Below are 18,446 nucleotides of genomic sequence, written 5' to 3'. Positions count from 1 at the left end.
AAAATCTATTTTTGGCATTCCTAGTACCCAAGTATCAGGTTTTGAAACAAAGAAACATATTCTTCACAGTTTGTAAGTCTCTGTCTTTAATAATCATCTATTATTGCAGTACTCCCAACACAAACACACACATACACACTAAAACCCCCAACATTTAAAAAATGACATTGTGCCCACTTGATTTGCCATTATTGATGATCCACCAAAGATATGCTTACTGCTGTCCAATCTACCACTGCTTAGAACCCACCAATGACAAGACAGTACTGGGTGATTTCTTTGTTTGTCAAAAAAAAAAAAACAATAAACTTTATATGCTACAGTCCCACATTAGTCAATCCATTACTGACCGGCTGCTGTCTCCTTCTTAATCCCTGGGACTGCATTACCTTGGATGACAACTTTTATTTCCTAAGCAAAAGACACAAATTGGAAGATGAGGCAAAAATCCAGACATTCTTCGAAAATCCATACAGTTGAGAGGTATGATTTCATATTCAATACAACACTCTCCCTGTCAGAAAAGCTGCAATTTAATGAAAGTGTACTTTTAATGTAGGATGCATTTGTGAGCTAACGTTTTTGTATGTTAGCCTCTTTGTAAATGTGTCTCTCTCTGTCATGCACACAAACACACACACACACTTCTACTTTCACACACACAAACATTCTGCTTTCATGCATGCACTCACTCACACCATACTTGCCTATTAACACAGGTTAAGTGCTGGCTCTTTAAAAGGCAATGGCAGCAAATCCATAGACGAGTCCCTCTTCAGCAAGAACACACACAATAATTCTTTGGCACGAAATAATGGTGCAAACACACAGACCCTTCTTTGGCGCAAAAAAATCAAAAAGTACAGTTTTGTACCTACCATAAATGTAGATGTCTGAGAGACATGCAACTGTAGTCATAACATGTGGGTTGTCCTGCCTCAGGCAGCCCTCGGTCGGCCGGATTCCAAAGTCTGGGTCCGACGTCGGCTGATGTCGCATTTCTCTCCGACGTCAGAGCGGCTGGAGTATATAAGCATCAGCTGACGCCATTTTCTTCAGTGTTTCTTGCCCCAGATGCCAGGTGCCCTCCAAGGAAGGCTGTAATCAAACTGGAAGACAAAAAACAGGATTCCAGACAAATATATGAGCAATAAAACAAATACACCATAACAGATATCCCCAGCTAAGAGTGAGGGGGATAGGAGTGGACCCTAAGCATAGAGGGGTATGGAGGGAGGGAAACCCCGACTGCAGTTGCATGTCTCTCGGACATCTACATTTATGGTAGGTACAAAACTGTACTATGTCCTTCAAGAATGCAACTGCAGTCATAACATGTGGGTAGAATACCATAGCTTAGCTGGGGGAGGAGGTATGCTCTAGGAAAGAGATGGTGTGGCAATCAAACCCTGCAGGACTGCCGAAGCAAAGCCTGCTCTGGATCTGGAATATAGGGGGAGATTGTAGTGTTTTGAGAATGTATGCACGGAGCTCCATGTAGCAGCTTCTAGAATGTCCTTTGTAGGCACCCCTCTTAAAAATGCTGTAGAGGTGGCTGTAGCTCTGGTGGAATGTGGTCTGACATAGGCTGGAACAGTCTTTCCATGAAAGGAAGAACAGAATCTGATGCAATGTCCAATCCATTTAGAAATAGTCTGTTTTGAAATTGCTTTTCCTTGGACTGCAGGGGCGTAAGCTACAAAAAGCTGTTCAGACTTCCTACTGGCCTTGGTTATGTCCAGGTAGTATCGAAGTTGTCTATGAATGTCCAAGGTATGTAAAAGCCTTTCCCCCTTATTCTCAGGATTGGGGAAGAAGGCAGGCAGATGAATGGCTTGATTTAGAGAAACCCTAGATACCACCTTTGGCATAAAGGTAGGGTTGGTCCTTAATGAAACCCTGTCTCTGTGGAAAATAATAAAGGGTGGTATTGCCATTAGGGCCTGTAGTTCCAAAACCCTTCTTGCTGAGGTAATTGCCAACAGGAAGGCTGTTTTCCATGAGAGAAATTGCAAGTCAACTTAAGCTGCTGGCTCAAAAGGAGGTAGAGTCAGTTTTTCTAAGACAAAATTGAGGTCCCAGGCTGGCACTGGGGCCTTTCTTGGTGGCTTAATGTTCTTGATTCCCCTGAGGAATTGTCTTAGTAAGGGGTGAGAAAAAACAGGAGGATCAGTGTTGTATCTAGCTGAAATAGCAGATGCATGTATTTTTATTGAAGAATATGAGAGGCCACTCTAACATATCTGCCAAATATTCCAAGATAAGTGGGATGTTCAGTAATGATGCATCATGCCCTTTTGCTGGTATTCCAATTGCTGAATCTTTTCCACCTTGCTAAGTAGACCTTTCTGGTGGACGGTCTTCGAGCCTCTGTTAGTATCCGCTGAACTTCCTTGGAGAGAGGCAAGTTGAATTTATTTATGGGATCTCCCAGGCTGTTAGCTGCAGAGTCTGAAGGTTTGGATGCAGAGTTTCGCAATTGTGCTGAGTCAAAAGTAGAGGCCACTGAGGGAGGGCCCACCTCCTGGTGTGACATATGCTCCGTAGTAGTGGGTACCAGTGTTGTCTTGGCCAATCCGGAGCTATTATGATTCCCTTGGGCTTCTCTGCTTTGATCTTTAGTAATACTGAGGTCATCAGTGGCAGAGGTGGGAATGCATAGATTGCTAGGGAGTTCCAGTTGAATGAAAGAGCATCTATTTTCCAAGCCTTTGGATGGTATGTCCTTGTGCAAAATTTTGGTAGCAGATGATTGAGGTGAGAGGCAAATAGGTCCACTTCTGGCTTGCCCCATGTCGAAGTGAGTTGTCTGAAAGCCTTCGGATGCAACCTCCACTCGTGTGGATCTGTGAAATTCCTGCTTAGGCTGTCCGCCAACACATTGTCTTTTCCTGGAACAAACTGTGATTGCAACTGGATGTTTAGACTCAGTGATTTCTCCCAAAGCTGCATTGTCAGTCTGCAAAGGGGGTAAGAGTGAGTGCCCCCCTGCTTGTTTATGTACCACATCACAGTGGTGTTGTCTGTCCGTATCATTAAGTGACCTTGCTGGAGTTGGTTTTGAAAAGCCTCGATAGCATGCATTACTGCCAGCATTTCCTTTTGATTTATATGCAGATGTGTTTCCTTTGGAGACCATTGTCCTTGTATACACCTGCCTTCCATGTGCGCCCCCCATCCGAGGTCTGAGGCGTCTGTAGTCATGGTCTGTGTTATCTGTGGTTTTTTGAATGACAAACCTGTGTTTTCCTGGCTCACCGAAGCCCACCATTGGAATTCCTTTTGTAAGCATGGAATGAGTGGTATGATTGTCTCCAAGTTGTTGCTGTGCTGAGACCAAACGCTTTTAGGTACCATTGAAGCTTTCTCATGTGTAGTTTTGCTAATGGAACCAGTAGAATGCAGGATGCCATGTAACCCAGGGCCTGTAGGAATCTCCTTGCAGTCATCTGGGTGAGTTTTGCTAAATCTTTGAAGTATTGAGTTAACTTCTCTTGCTTGTCTTCTGTCAGGTAAGCCATTTGAGAGGCTGTGTCTAGTTTGGCTCCTAAGAAGATTATTTGCTGGGAAGGCTGCAGTCTTGACTTTTGGAAGTTGACTGTGTATCCCAGAGCTTGAAGTAATCGTATGACATATTCCAGATTTTTTGCCAACATCAATTTGTCATCCGCTTGTATGAGGCAGTCGTCCAGGTACGGGTAAATTTGTATACCCTGGAGCCTGCAATGAGCAATTACTGAAGCCAGGCATTTTGTAAACTATCTGGGCGCAGTAGATAAGCCAAATGGCAATGCTGAGAATTGATAATGCTCTGGCCCTGCAAGAAATCTGAGGTATCTTCTGCAACTGTGTCTGATAGGGACATGCAGGTATGCCTCCTTGAGGTCCAGAGTAATCAGCCACGACTCCTTGCCCAGCATGGGAAGGAGTTGCTGTAGAGTCAGCATTTTGAACTTTGGTACTATGAGAAAGGTGTTTAATGCGGACAAGTCCAGTATTGGTCTCCATTGAGTTTCTTTTCTTGGAACAAGGAACAGTCTTGAGTAAAACCCCTGTTCTTGTTGTGGAACTCTTTCTATTGCTTTCATTTGAGTTAGCAGAGAGATTTGCTTGATAGCCTCTGCCCTTTGATGTTGTGGCAGATTTGGCATGCCTTGTTTTCTTGGTAAGGTATGGAAATGAAACCTGTACCCTCGGTCTATAATGTCCAAAATCCATTTGCCCTTTGTCAGTCTGTGCCAGCTTTCTGCAAACAGAGATAATTTCCCGCCCAAGGGAGCTTCTAGTTGTTCCCTGGTAGGCGGTAGTAGAGGAAAGTCATTGAGATTGTGGTTGTTGGGCAGGAGAAACCCCTGCGTCACCTCTTTGGTTTCCTGGCTGCCATTGACGTCCCCTGTAAGGGCCTCTGTATTGGCCTCTTCCTCGGCCACATCTGTTCTTACCCCTTTGAAACTTTTCTGGATTAGGAAAGGACCAGTTTTTTGAAGGCCAATTCCTACTGAATCTGGGGGGTTGAACCTGGAGGAAATCCTTTACAGTTTGAACTGATTTTGCTTTTCTTGATGGTCTTTAGCACATCCTTAGCATTTGCACCAAAAAGCTTGTTCTTTTCCAAAGGTGCATCCAGAAGTTTTGCTTTTACATGATCTGGTAGAGGTTGATCTTTTAACCAAGCATGTCTTCGCATCACTGCCCTGTCATAGCTGCCCTACATGAAGCTTCCAGTGCATCATATCTACACTGCAGGAAGTGATTGCTTACTTGCTGAGTGTTATGTACAGCTTCCTGCAAAGTCTTCCTGTCTAAAGGATCAGGAGAAGCTAGTGTTTTTTGTAAATCTTCTAGGAGATAATCCTGATATTGGAACATATGACAGGCAATTTAAAGCTCTCATAGATAAGGTAGTGGAAGTGTAAACCTTTTTACCCCATCTCTCTAATGACCTTGCTTCCCTGTTGGAGGGCAAAGGATTTTTTGAGGTGGAGGCTGAAACTCCTTTAGGCCCCTGTGAAATAGTTTCCAAATCAACAGTATGGGCCCTGAATAAATGGGAATGAGTTTCTGGGACCCTGTAATACCTGTCTGGCTTGGCTGGTGCAGGAGGGAGAGTATCAGGGGTAGCATCAGAATACAAATCATCCAGAACATCAAGTACAGGAGGAATAGCTAAGGGCCTGTGCTGAGGCTTCTTAAGGAAAGTCCTAAGGCGTTTCCTGGAATCAGAATATTCCTGGCCCTGCCACTTGAAATGTTCCCTCATGGTGTGCAGAACTTCCCCAAAGGAAATATCCTCAGGAGGGGAGGCCGATGGTATGGAATCTTCTGCATCTGAGTCCTCATAGGTCTGGAAGAGCTCTTCCTGGCTATCAGAGTGGACAGAGCCCTCAGAGTCTTCATCTGAAGGAGTAGGGTCAGAGGGTTCAACCCGGGGCCTTTTATCAGGAGGTGGCTGGGATGCTCTCTCAGGATGGGTCTGCGAACCTCTAATCATGGAAATTAAATCAGCAGCCTTGGACATAATTTTTGTCTCCGGAGTCGGCTGAGGTAAGGCTCTAGGAGTAATATGCTTTGTTTTGCTGGCTGCCTTAGCCCTAGTGTAGGCCTTAATAGACATGGCCATAGGAGGCCTGGCAGCTCCACGTGCAGGAGTGACCTTGTCTACAGCAATGGTCTCGGGCATTTCCTCGGTTTCGGTATCCGGAGGAAAATCTATAACTGCCAGAGTAATGTCTGGAACCGGAGTCGTCGGTAATGTGGTGTCTTCGGTCCGGAGCGGTGGAGAGACAGTCTCAGAGGGAACTGGAGCACTCGCGCTAGGTTTTGGCGTGGAGTCGGTAGTAGACGCGGGCCGAGGATGTCGGTCCCGGTCTTTTCGCTTTTTGGGAGTTTGCGATGTCGGAAGATCCGACGGCATGGTATAAGCAAATTTATCGCCGAAAAAGTCTTCAGCGAACTCCGCCCGGCGCCTGAGAGTGCGCTTGTTGAAGCGAGCACAGGCTACACAGGCCGAGACGTCGTGGTTTGGGCCCAGGCAAGGGAGGCAGTAAGAGTGGAAATCCTTATGAGGTATTTGTTTACCACAAAAAAGACAATTGTTAACTTTTTCAGTAATTTCTAACATCAGCTGAGGCAAGAAAAGGTCCCCAACGGGGTACTTCGCTTTTTTGATGACTTCGGTATCGTAGAATACAGGAGCTGACCGACCGGCACTTGCGAACTGCTTCTGCTTCGGGCACCGCGCGGCAAGAAAGACAGAAGAAAATGGCGTCGGCTGATGCTTATATACTCCAGCCGCTCTGACGTCGGAGAGAAATGCGACATCAGCCGACGTCGGACCCAGACTTTGGAATCCGGCCGACCGAGGGCTGCCTGAGGCAGGACAACCCACATGTTATGACTGCAGTTGCATTCTTGAAGGACATCTAGAAAGATGATTTGGTGCATGCGCACACCGATGTTAGAGTTACAGGTCACGGCCACGAAAAACACACAAAAAAAAGTGTTTTGGGGCATGCGTACATCAATGTTGGAGTTAGAGGTAGAGGGCCGCATGGCAGAGCTCTGAGGGCCGCATGCGGCCTGCGGGCTGCAGGTTGGACACATCTACTGTAACTGATCTCACCTCTTTGCCTGCTCCAAATATGCAGATGTCTACATAGTTGGAAAAAAAAAGTTATGTACTCACCATAACGTTCCATCTGAGTAGTTAGACTTAATTTGTCAGCATCCTGTGAGTTTTGGATCCGAGCCTGCAGCTTCCCAAGCTAAAGATCTAAGCTCCTCCCCCTTACCCATACTAGACTTCAACCTCCTTCCAATCCTCAGATCGAGTTTGCCACCCACTGCATGACACACAACAACCTAAGAGACAAAACCTGACCAGAATACATAAACTAGGCTCAGCAGACCCAGGACACTGAGCCCAAAACACAGACATAAACCACGAACGTCAGGGGGAAGGAGGGAGGGAAGGTTGCTGACAAATGACGTCTAACTACTCAGATGGAACGTTATGGTGAGTACATAACTTCTTTATCTGAAGTAGTTAGACTTCATTTGATCATCAACTTGTGGGAGAGTACACCCAGCTACCAAAAATCTTGGGAAGCCCTTAAGGAAGGATATTCAGGAGCACTGCAGAACCAAAAGAAGCCCTTCCTCTAGACACCATATCCAGTTTATAATGAGTAATAAAAGTGAGAGAGGAAGCCCAGGTAGCTGCTGAACAAATGTCATCCAGGGGAAACTCTGGACCAAAATGCAGCAGAAGTAGCCACAAGTAGAGTGAGCATGAACCGTGTCTGGTTCCAGTAATCCATGTTCCTTGCATGCCTGCAAAATACAAAGAGATCCACATAGCAAGAGTCACCTTTGAAACTAGTTTTCCCCAAAAAAAGGTTTAGCAAAGGAAACAAAAAGCTTATCAGACGTACGGAAGGGTTTGGACCTATGCAAGTAAACTGTCTGTGAACGTCCAGCAAATGAAGTTTGCATTCCTCTTTATTTTGAAAGTTAGGGAAGAATACTGGGAGATTAATAGGCTGATTAATGCGATTCCGAAGCAACGTTAGGAAGGAAAGAAGGGTTAGTCCTGAGAGACACCCTATACCATGAAAAACTAAGTACGGGGGTTTCATACATAAGGCTTGAAGCTCCGACACTCTTCTGGCCGAAATGATAGCCACCAGGAAAGCTGTCTTCCACGACAAGAATTTCAAATCAACTGATGCTGCAGGTTCGAATAGAGGCGCTATTAAGGCCAGAAGAACCAAGGTCAAATCCCACGGAGAAGGATGCTTAATAAGAGGTCTCAGTAAAAAAGTACCTTTGATAAAGGTCTTACAAATTTTGGCAGCAGCTAGAGAACTTGAATTTTCTCTTACATGAAAATGGGATATAGCCACCAGCTGGACTTTCACTGTGGAAGAGATGGCCCCCTGCTGGAAAATTTGAGACAAAAAAATCTAACACCGCTGGAAAAAGAGCGGTAAAGGGATGCAAATTTCTCTGAGAAGCCCAAATGGTAAAACGCGTCCAATTACTATGGTACACCTTCCTGATAGAGAACTTGTGTGCCGCCACCAGAATGGACTTAACGGGGGAAGAAAGACCGGGAGTCCTGGCAATTACTGGAACTGCAGTAACCAGCTTGAGGCTGTCCAGATTCAGTGGAGGAATTCCTGAGGGATGATGAATGAGATCCGGAATGGGATCCAATATCCAGGGTGGAGCTACTAGATGAGACTGTAGGCAGGGAAACCAAATCTGACGAGGCCAGAATGGGGCTACGAGGATAATCCTGCACCCCAACCGCCGAGCTTTCTGTAAGAATTTTGTCATGAGAGAAAGTGGGGGGGGGGGTACACAAAGACCACCAGATGGCCAAGCATGGACAAGACAGTCTCTGGGGGTATCCCCCAGTGGGAGAATCAGAGCAAAAAACTCACTGCACTTCGCATTGGACAGCAAAGAGATCGCAGCAAGGCTGACCCCACTTGAGAAAGATCTGTTCTGCTACATAAGGATTCAGAGACCACTCGTAAGGCAAAAGGAAAGTCCTGCTCACTTTGTCCGCCAAAATGTTGGACCGACCTGGGATGTGCATTGCTATCAGAAAACAGTTGGTGATCGCCCATTCCCACACTCTCATGGCCTCTCGACAAAGTGGGTAGGACATGGTTCCCCCCTGTTTGTTGATATACTAGACCATTGACATATCGTCTGACTGAATCGCAATAGTTCCCAGAGGAAGAGAAGCATAAAGCGCCTGCAATGCTAAAAGGACTACTCCCCATCTCTAGAACATTGATATGCAGAACAATCTCGTTTGGGTCCATGTGCCTTGGACAGTCCTGCCCGAGCAATACCCACCCCACCCTAGACGGGAGGCATCCTTGGTCACCGTGGCTTGGGGTGGAGGCGTAACAAAGGGGGGTCCCTTCTCGTAGATCCTGGGATTGAAGCCACCACATTTGCACACCTTGTTAGGGGAATCGGGAAGTCTACGGGCTGGTATAACAGAGACCACTGAACTTGTAATGTCCACTGTAACACTCTCATATGCAGACTTGCACAAGGAACCAGATTTATAGCTGCTGCCATGGACCCTAAGGCTCTCAGGACTAACTCCTGGGGGTGAAGGAGTCTGAAGAAGTGGCAAAACATGAAGTGTCAGGTCCCGAAGTCTGTCTGGGGTGAAAAATATCCTGGTCTGAAAAGAATCTATTCTTCCCCTATGAAGTCCAGAACTTTTGCAAGGTTTATTGAAATACCCAGCAGGTTCGACAACTGAAGAAAGGAATTTCTGGCTAGCACAAGTTGATGCCTGGTGTGGGCAGTGAGGAGCCAATCGTCCAGGTACGGGAAGACCTGAATGCCCTGAAGTCTCAGGTGGGCCGCTACAACTGCCATGACATGGGAAACACCCTGGGGGATGTGGTGAGACCGAAGGGTAGGACCCTGAACTGGTAGTGACTGGCTCCTAGCCGAAAGCGGAGGACCGTCCTGGATCGCCTGTCCATCAGGATATGGTAGTACGCATCCTTGAGGTCTACCGAGCACATCCAGTCTTCCTCCTGTAAGAATGGCAGGATGGATTGTAATGTGACCATCCGGAACTTCTCCTTGGCAACGGACAGGTTAATCGTGGACAGGTTGAGAATCGGCCTGAAGTCCCCAGTCTTTTTTGGCACCAAATAAAAAACCTGGAATAGATGCCTGATTCGGACTGGTCTGGGGGGACCGGCTGGATTGCTCTTTTGCTATTTCCAAAGCTGCCCCCTCCCTTTGAGCGGGTGGGACGTCCAGGAGGCGCCTTGTGGTTAAGGGACTGTTTATAAAGGGAATGGAATAACCTCTGGATATTACTTGAAGCACCCAGTGATCCGATGTAATGGGCTCCCATTGAGCTAGGTGCCTCGAAAAACGCCCCCCCCCCCCCGACTGCCTCCAGAGTGGAGCAGTTGGGCAACCCCTCAGGGCTGCTGCACGGGTCGATCCGAAAAAGGTTCCAGTGACCCAAAGTTCTTCGGTCCCCCTCTGCCTCTGGGCCGGCGTCCACCTTGTCTCCCTCTGCCTCTAGGGGAAAAGGAGTCCGGAGCATTCTGGGAACGTTGAGACTTCCGGAACCACAACTTCTTCTGCCCTCGCTGGTTCCTGGAGAAGGACCTTTGAGGGTTGGAGAAGCGGATCCCGATGGCTGACAGCGTCTTCTCGTCCTTCTCACTCTGGACTAGCGTGTGTCGGACGGTCTTCCCGAAAAGGGACGGACCATCAAAAGGGACATTCGCAAAGGATGCCTTGAAAGGTTCCGAAAAAATTGCAAAGCCGAAGTCAGGCATGACGCCTCATGGCAATACCAGACCAGGCCGCCCTAAAGGCTCCCTCGGTGGCATGAGAGAGTAAATGCATGGACGTATTTGTAACAGACTTAAGAGTAGCCATACGACCCAAGAATGACAGTTTCTCCTCAGCCGAAATGGACTCCGGGGGAGACTCCGCGTACTCTTTCACAAGGTCGCGCTGAAGTCTAATCATATAGTTCAGCGCCCTTATGGCAGAGGTAGCTGAAGCATACGTCCGCTTTCCAAGACAATCCATCGCCCTAGACTCCTTGTCCGGAGGATGGACCGAGGAACTTTCCTGGGCCAGTTCTGTTTTGGTGGCCGCCGCCACCACCATGGCATCAACTGGGGAACCCTTACTTCATGCAGGCTTGTCAGTAGGAGGGCTAAACACACCTTATCTGGTCGTTTTGGTATTGGCTCTACAGTGTCCGGTTCCTTCCAAGCTCTGGTGGTAATGAAGTCCACCAGAGGATCAGTCAGGTGGGAAAACCCAAGAGGTAGATGGGCCTGCGAACGCCTCCAGAAATACCTACTCGTCTGAAGAAGGCTTTTGGGCGGACCAGCCTCCCTTCTGGTGGAGAATTTCCATTGCGTCTCCGAAGGAGACGTCTTCAGGGGGCGAGATCTGGGGGGAGCCTTCCCCTTCCTCCAAGTCGGTATCCTCAGTGAGGGACTTGAGGGTGTCCAAGTGCCTCCTCTTGCACTGGCATTTGCGAGGGACCTCCTCGGGGGGAGGGCTCTCCGGGGAGGGCTCACAAACAGTTTCGTATTCCTCGAGGGGAACCGTCTGGGGGATATCAGACACAGGCTGTCCCTGGGAGGACTGGAGGATAGAAGACATACTCAACTGCGAGGGAGCAGGGGTGGACTCCGAGGAAAGACTGAGGGGGTCTCGATCCTCCTGAGTACACTCTCCACAACGTTGAAGGCCATAGGGGAACCGGCTTCCTTGAAACTGGTGGAACGAGTAGCCGTGCCCCTCGGATCTGATGAGGGGATCGGAGCCGAGCCCGGAACAGCCGGACCCAGAGGGATGGTATGCCCTGACCACAACGGGGCCGACGACACACTCATCACCTCAGATCTGACAGCTCTGATCCGACAAACTCGATAGCATGGCCGGCGTCGAGGTTGGAGGAACCATTGGCGCAGACCCCCTGACTCCGGGGTTCCTCGGATCCATGGACTCCGAAACCCAGGGATGGACCAGAGAAGGAGCTATCTGGCCGAACATTGGAGCCGAACTCCCTGCTCCGGCAGGAGGGGGAGCCAGCAACACTCCCATCTGCAATTGAGTCTGCAAGAACCTTATCATCCGGTTCATGTCAGCTTCAGAGAGGCTCCTCATGGATCTGGAGGACGCCACCCACACCGGCCGGGAGGGCCGATGCGAGGACGACCTCGAAGTGAGCCGAGCCTCCTCCTCCGGCTCTGGGGAGAATCTTGGAGAAAGGAGCTGAGGGGAAGATGGCCTAGTACCTTTTTCAGGTGTGGAGACCACTTTAGTGGGGGGGGGGGTGTGACTGATCAGAATCTGCTGGTCTCTTGCGACCCCTTCTCCTTGTTTCTATCTCTCCCTTTTTCTCTATCTTTGTGCTTCTCCTTCCTGGCCTCTCTATCGTCCTGTTTTGAAGAGGGATTGCGAGTCCCGGACAGGGGAGGAGGGCCAGAAGCTTGTACAGCCACAGCCGTGGCTGAAGAAGAGGAAGAAGCAACAGCCGCTGGTTCTGCTGGAAGAAGAACAGCCAGAATCAGCTTGGCCCTGCAATCCTGCAGGGCCAGAGGGTTGAAGGCTTCACAGATCTTGCAGCCCGAAGTAAGGTGGGGAACCCCTAAACACACCACGCACAGAGTGTGACCATCGGCCGGTGACAGCTTATGGCCACACACTATATATTTAGAAAAAGTCGGCTTTTGAGACTCCGACAGTCGCCCTACAATAATCAAGGCTAACTAGCCAAACGCACGCACACACGCTAAGGGCAGAAAGGGGAGGCCTACACTAGGGGAAAAAGTTTACAATTTTAAACTTTTTTTTTTTTTTTTTTAATAAGGTAACCAGAGGGAAAACAAGGGGGAAAAAAACTAATTACTAACAAAGCGCACAGCTAAAGTTTGATCAAAAGTCCCAGTTTACCTGCCTGGAGCTCAGAGATCACATCTTGGCGAAGCTGCGGCAAACGAGATCTGGGGATTGGAAAGAGGCTGCAGTGTGGTATGGGTAAGGGGGAGGAGCTTGGAGCTCGGATCTTTAGCATGGGAGGCTGCTGGCTCGGATCCGTATCGGATCCAAAACCCACAGGTTGATAATCAAATGAAGTTAACTACTTCAAATCAACTGATAAATGAAGAGAAGCAAAAGAACAAAAAGCTAATAGAGTGAGCCTGTTGTATACAGTAATGGAAGGGTTTACTAATATGGATATAATATAATTAGAAATAATTGTCTGGAAAAGAAAGAAAATACTGAAAATAAAAAAGATATGAAAAAATAGCAATGTAAATGCTCACAGTAGAAAAGATAAACAGTAAAGAGTAAATTGAACCAAAGTGAATAAAGGAAGGAAAAGAGGAATGATGTGCCGTGATGGGACAAAAACCCAAAAGAAAAATGATAATAGAAAAAGAAGATAAAGAAAAAGCAAAAATAATGGGTGAAAAAAAAAAAAAAAAGAGCAAAAAATTAAAGGAGAGATGCAGTGAATTTATTCTTTTGGACAGATCAAGACTGGGCCACCAGTTTTAAGTCCATTTCTCCTCTCCATGAAGAACCATTTCCCACTTCTTTCAGCTTTTCCCGGTTAGGGGTCACCACAGCAGATCACCTGTCTGCTCATGATTGGCAGTGGAGTTTTACGGTGGCGAGTTGCCAGCACAGTGCCCAACCTTCCACAGAAGGCGCACACACTCACGCCTAGGGCCAATTTAGTGTGTCCAATCTACCTACAGCATGTCTTTGGTATGTGAACCATTTCCCACTACACTGCGGATAATCAGTTGTTACAGCACTTTCAGAACTAGGTCCATCTGGTCCAGAGGGATGTCCACAAAGCACACAAATATTTTTCAACTGCAACTTGCAATGCATGGAAATGTACCTTATCCACTGAACGAGGTCAGGCAGAACCCACTATCCTTAAAGTGGGTCAGTCTGTCAGTAAAATAAGTGGCATAAAAGGGGACAAAAGATGGACAGGGAGGGAGCTAGGCACGAGAATAGAAAGTTATGTCTTACCATAACTTGGCATCTGTGTTGTCTATCTTCATTCCTCCTCACGAGTGGGTCTTGAATCTGATCCTCGGATCCAGCTCGGTCACATTTTTCAAGACTTGGATATGACTCTCGAGCGCCTTCCCCCTTTATAATGCACTACATCCACCCCAGTACCTCAGATCAAGTTTGCTGATTCACCATCCATTAATAACAAGGAGAGAATAGAAGAAAGGCAAATGAGGCTCAGACATGGGACTTAAATGTCCTGCAATCTTCCATAGATCCCATAGAAGAATAAGGCAGGGAGACGGCTGGGTAGGTAAGTGAGGAGGAATGAAGATGGACAACACAGATGCCAAGTTATGGTAAGACAATTTTCTAATCTGATATTGTCCTCTTTATTCCTCCTCACAACTGGGTCAAAGTCCCCAGCTACGTGACTCCTGGGTGGCACTCATGGGAGTATGTGTCGGAGTACAGTCAAGCCAAAGTATGCCCTGTTTCTAGACGCAATATTCAATTTGCTTTGTGCAACAAAGGTGTGATTGTTTGACCAGGTGGCTGATGCACAAATATCATTAATGGAAATTCTGGATGAAAAGGCAGAAGCAGTAGCCATAGATCTAGTAGAATGCACTCTTGGAGTTCAAAGTAGTTCTAAGCCTGTTGGGAATAAATGAAGGTGATACAGTTAGTAATCCATTTGGCCAGTGTGATTTTTAGACATCACACGCCCTAATTTGTTAGCAGAGAAGGCTATAAACAATTGGTCTGACATCCTGTGCTTCTTTGTTCTATACAAATAAAAACACAGTTGTCTACGAACATCAAGGAGATGTAGAATGTACTCTCCTTTGTTGGAAAAATTGGGGAAAAAATACCAGTAACTGAATGGATTGGTTAATATTGTATTACGTTGATACTTTAGGCATAAAAAAAAGGATTGGTACACAGTGACACCCTGTCTTTATGAAAAGTTATGTATGGAGATTTGGAAGATAACACCTCTACTTCAAAAACTCTCTTTGCTGAAGTAATGGCTACTAAGAGGACTGTTTTTCATGAGAAAAACTTCGAGTCACAACTAACGGCCGGCTCGAACGGTCTTTGAGTCAAACTCTGCAGTACAATGGTAAGGTCACAAGGTAGGGAAGAATGTTTCGTGGGTGGTCTCAGCAAAATGATGCCCTTCAAAAAAATCTTTGCATAATCTAAAAGTGGACAAGGAGCAAGACTGGCTAATCTTACTAAAATTAGAAATTGCTGCTAGCTGTAGTTTGATGGTAGAAAAACTTGCTCCTTCTTTAAACAAGGTACTAGGAAAAAGTAAAATGTCTGAGAAAGGTGCTGAGAAGGGATCAATATTTTTATTTGCAGCCCAAACAATGAATCATTTTCCATTTACTATTGTAGACTTTTTTGGATGAGACTTTTTGTGAGGCCAAAATGATGTTATGGACCGGGGAAGCAAGCCTGGACTGTCTTACTATGGTTGAAAGTGGAGAAACCACATGGTCAGCTTGAGGGCATGAAGATTGGAATACTCCAATCCTGACGGGTGAGAGAGGAGATCATGTCTCGGCTCCAGAATCCACACAGGATATTTTAGATGAGACCAAAGAAAGTAGAACCATATCTGTCGAGGCCAGAAGGGAGCAATGAGGATGATTGAGCTCTTCAGCCTGCTTGCTTCTGAAGGAATTTCGGGATAAGCAGAAGATTAAAGCATAAAGGAGACCAGAGGGCAAATCATGCACCCCTCCCCCCCGAGGGAGGATCAGAGTCAAGAACTCGCTGCATTTGTTGAGGGGAGAGGCAAAAAGGTCGCAACAAGGCTGACCTCAATGTTTGAAGAACATGTTCGCCACTGACTGAGGGGCCACTCGTGCAGAATCAGATAGATCTCCTGAGTCTGTCCACTAGCTCATTGTTTTTTCCCCAAAATGTGAGTTGCAACCAGAAGGTGGTCCGAAGATATCAACCATTCCGACAACCTTATGGCCTCCCTGCAGAATGGATAAGAACGGGTTCCTCCTTGCTTGCTGGTGTACCAGACTACAGACATGTTTATCAATGTGAACAGCAATGGTCCCCGGAGGGAGAGTGTGCCCTTAAAGGTTTCCAACGTTAGAACTGCTCTCATCTCGAGGACACTGATATGCATACTAGTCTCCAGAGGAGACCACATGCCTTGGACCATTTTTCCCTTGTAATGCCCCCCACCCCTGCTGGGAAGCATCGGTGGTCACTGTGGCTATTGGAGGGGGAATCAAGAAGGGTCTGCCTAAAAGAGGCTGTCTGACTGAATCCACCAACGGATGTGACATTTGCAGATTGGTGTCAGTATGATGGAAACAGATAGAGGTTGGTAGAGTACAGACCATTATACTGCTAATGTCCATTGAAGAATTTGCACAAAGTACCTTGCCAGAGGAACCAACAAAATCACTGCTGACATCAACCCCAGAGCTTGTACATGACTAGATGTGGGGGACAAGTGGGATAATAGTTCCCAGACCTGATTCCTCAGTGTCATTATGCGGTGAAGGGGAAGAGAAGCTATTTGATCTTTCATATTCAACTGTGTTCCTATGAATTCTACATTCTGCACAGGAGTCAGAGAGGACTTGTCTAAATTTATGGTGATGCCCAGGGAGTGTAAAAGTTGAATCAGATTATCTCTGGCTTGGAGAAGTTGATGCCTCATGGGGGAGGTAAACAGCCAATCGTCCAAGTATGGAAACACTCGGAATCCTTTCAGTCTCACATGAGCTGCTACGACTGCCATGCATCTATTGAACACCCGGGGGGGGGGGGGGGCTGTGTTGAGCCCCAAGGGCAGTGCACTGAATTGAAAGTGATTAGCTCCCAGTCGAAAGTGCAGGTATCACCTGGAGGACCTGTCTATTTTGAAATGATTGCACGCATCCTTGAAATCTATTGAGCATATCCAATCGTCCTTGAGCAATAGGAGCAGAATGGACTGAACCATAACCATTTGGAACCTCTACTCCTTTACATAAAGATTGAATTTGCTTAGATCCAGTATGAGTCTTTGGTCCCCTGTTTTTTCGGCACCAAAACGAAGCAGGAATAAGTTCAGAATCCTCTCTGTTCAGTTGGGACGTCTGGATGACTCTCTTGCAGCAATTTTTGAAGTTCTTGGGCTGCCTGTTCCCACTGACTGGGTGGCACGCTGGGGAGTTTCTTGTTGGTGCTTGGAGGGGGGAAAGGAAAAGGGAATGTAGTAGCCTCTGGATATCACATTTAGCACTCATGAAATGTGTGCGTGTGTCCAGGCTTCTGGGTGAAAGGAAAGTCGACCCCTGACTGCCTCCAGAGATAGACAGTCGGGGCTGCACTTTAGGAGTGCTGATAGGGCTCATCAGAGAACGTGTCTCTGAAGCCCTGGTTCTGCAGACCTCCTATGCTTCTATGGCAACATTGACCATTAAATCCTCCTCATCCGCCACTGGAGGAGGGCTCCCTGCGTGTGTCCTGGAAAGGCCCTTGGGATTTACAGAAGCACATTTTCTTGCCTCTATGCTGGTCCCTCGAAAAGGACCTCAGGCAAAGAAAATTTGATTCCCATGGCAGAAAGGGTCTTCCCATCCTTTTCTTTGCGGGTGACTGCATCTCTAACAGAGGGCCCAAACAGTGATGAGCCAAAGGGGCATTAACAAAGGAGACACAAATACCACCAAATAAAGACAAAAAATACCACTAGCAACAGCCACAATCACAGAGCAATGCAGGTAGAAAATATACTTATTGCACTTCGGTTCCCAGGCCTTCACAGAGTAAAAAATATTACTAAAATACAGGTTTAAATACAGAAAAACATAATAATCCATCTCACTGCTATTAATTAATTAATTAAATAATTAAATTACATATTTCCAATTGCATTCTTTGTTTAACCCTATGGGTTCCAAGGTATTAAACTTAAGAATATACATTGTTTCTTTCATCAGAAGTTTACCCTTTAAACTTACATTTTCACCCATCAATATTTCCACCTTTTCCACAATACAACCTGAAATTCCTTCAGGGTTAGAATTGTGTAATTCAGAAAAGTGATTGCCCAAAGGGCACTCCACTTTCACATTTCTAATGTCCCTCACATGTTCTTGAAAACGTACTTTGAAACTTTTTCTAGTTTCTCCAATATAAAACTTGTTGCATCCACATTTTAGAGCATAAATAACACCTACAGTGTTACAATCAAAACTTCTTTTAACAGGCTGTTGTCGCTAGTGGTATTTTTTGCATTAACAAAGGATGCCTTGAAGGGTTCCACAAAATCAGTTTTCATCCAGGTCTGCCTCCATTGGGGTACATCTGAACCAGCAGCTCGTGAGGTACCCCTCTGTTGTATGGGAAATTAACCTCATCGAGGAGTTAGCAATGGATGACAGACTGGCCAACTTGGGAGAAAGTTTCTTAATTTCTTCTGCAGGCATAGACAGAGAGAGTAAGAGGGAGGCAGAGAGCTGTTTTATCAGCTCTCTCTCTGAAGCTGGGTTAAATGAACAAGCTCATTTAAGGACCATAGTGCAAAGGTGGCCAAGGCATAAAATGTGCTTTCCAAACATGTCAATGCTCTAGAATCCTTGTTAGGGAGATGAACACTGGTCCTCTGACAGTTCTTTCTTAGCGGCTGCCACCACCACGATGGCATCAGCTACAGGGCCCTTACTCCAGTGTTTCCCATCAGACAGTGGGACCAGGAACCTATTGGTGCACTTGGGAATAGGCTCCATGGTATTAAGTTCTTTCTATGCCCTGCGGGAAATCAGATCAACAAGGTTATCTGCCGGGGTAACACTGACTACTCAAGGAGGAGGTTGGACAGACCACCCACCTTCCTGCTTCAGGATCTCTAT

The 18,446-nt window shown here is 46.7% G+C and overlaps 1 protein-coding gene across 1 annotated transcript in view; it reads right to left on the bottom strand.

Annotated features, from left to right (window-relative positions):
- The window catches only part of CENPF (centromere protein F), a 1,545,100-nt gene that overhangs the window by 124,447 nt on the left and 1,402,207 nt on the right, over positions 1-18,446 (bottom strand). The gene's annotated exons all lie outside the window — the stretch shown is intronic.

Source organism: Protopterus annectens, chromosome 1.part0 (assembly GCF_019279795.1).
Source record: "Protopterus annectens isolate FY-2018-M chromosome 1.part0, PAN1.0, whole genome shotgun sequence".
NCBI classification, from domain to species: Eukaryota; Metazoa; Chordata; order Ceratodontiformes; family Protopteridae; genus Protopterus; species Protopterus annectens.
This window is presented reverse-complemented; position numbering and strand designations above follow the sequence as displayed.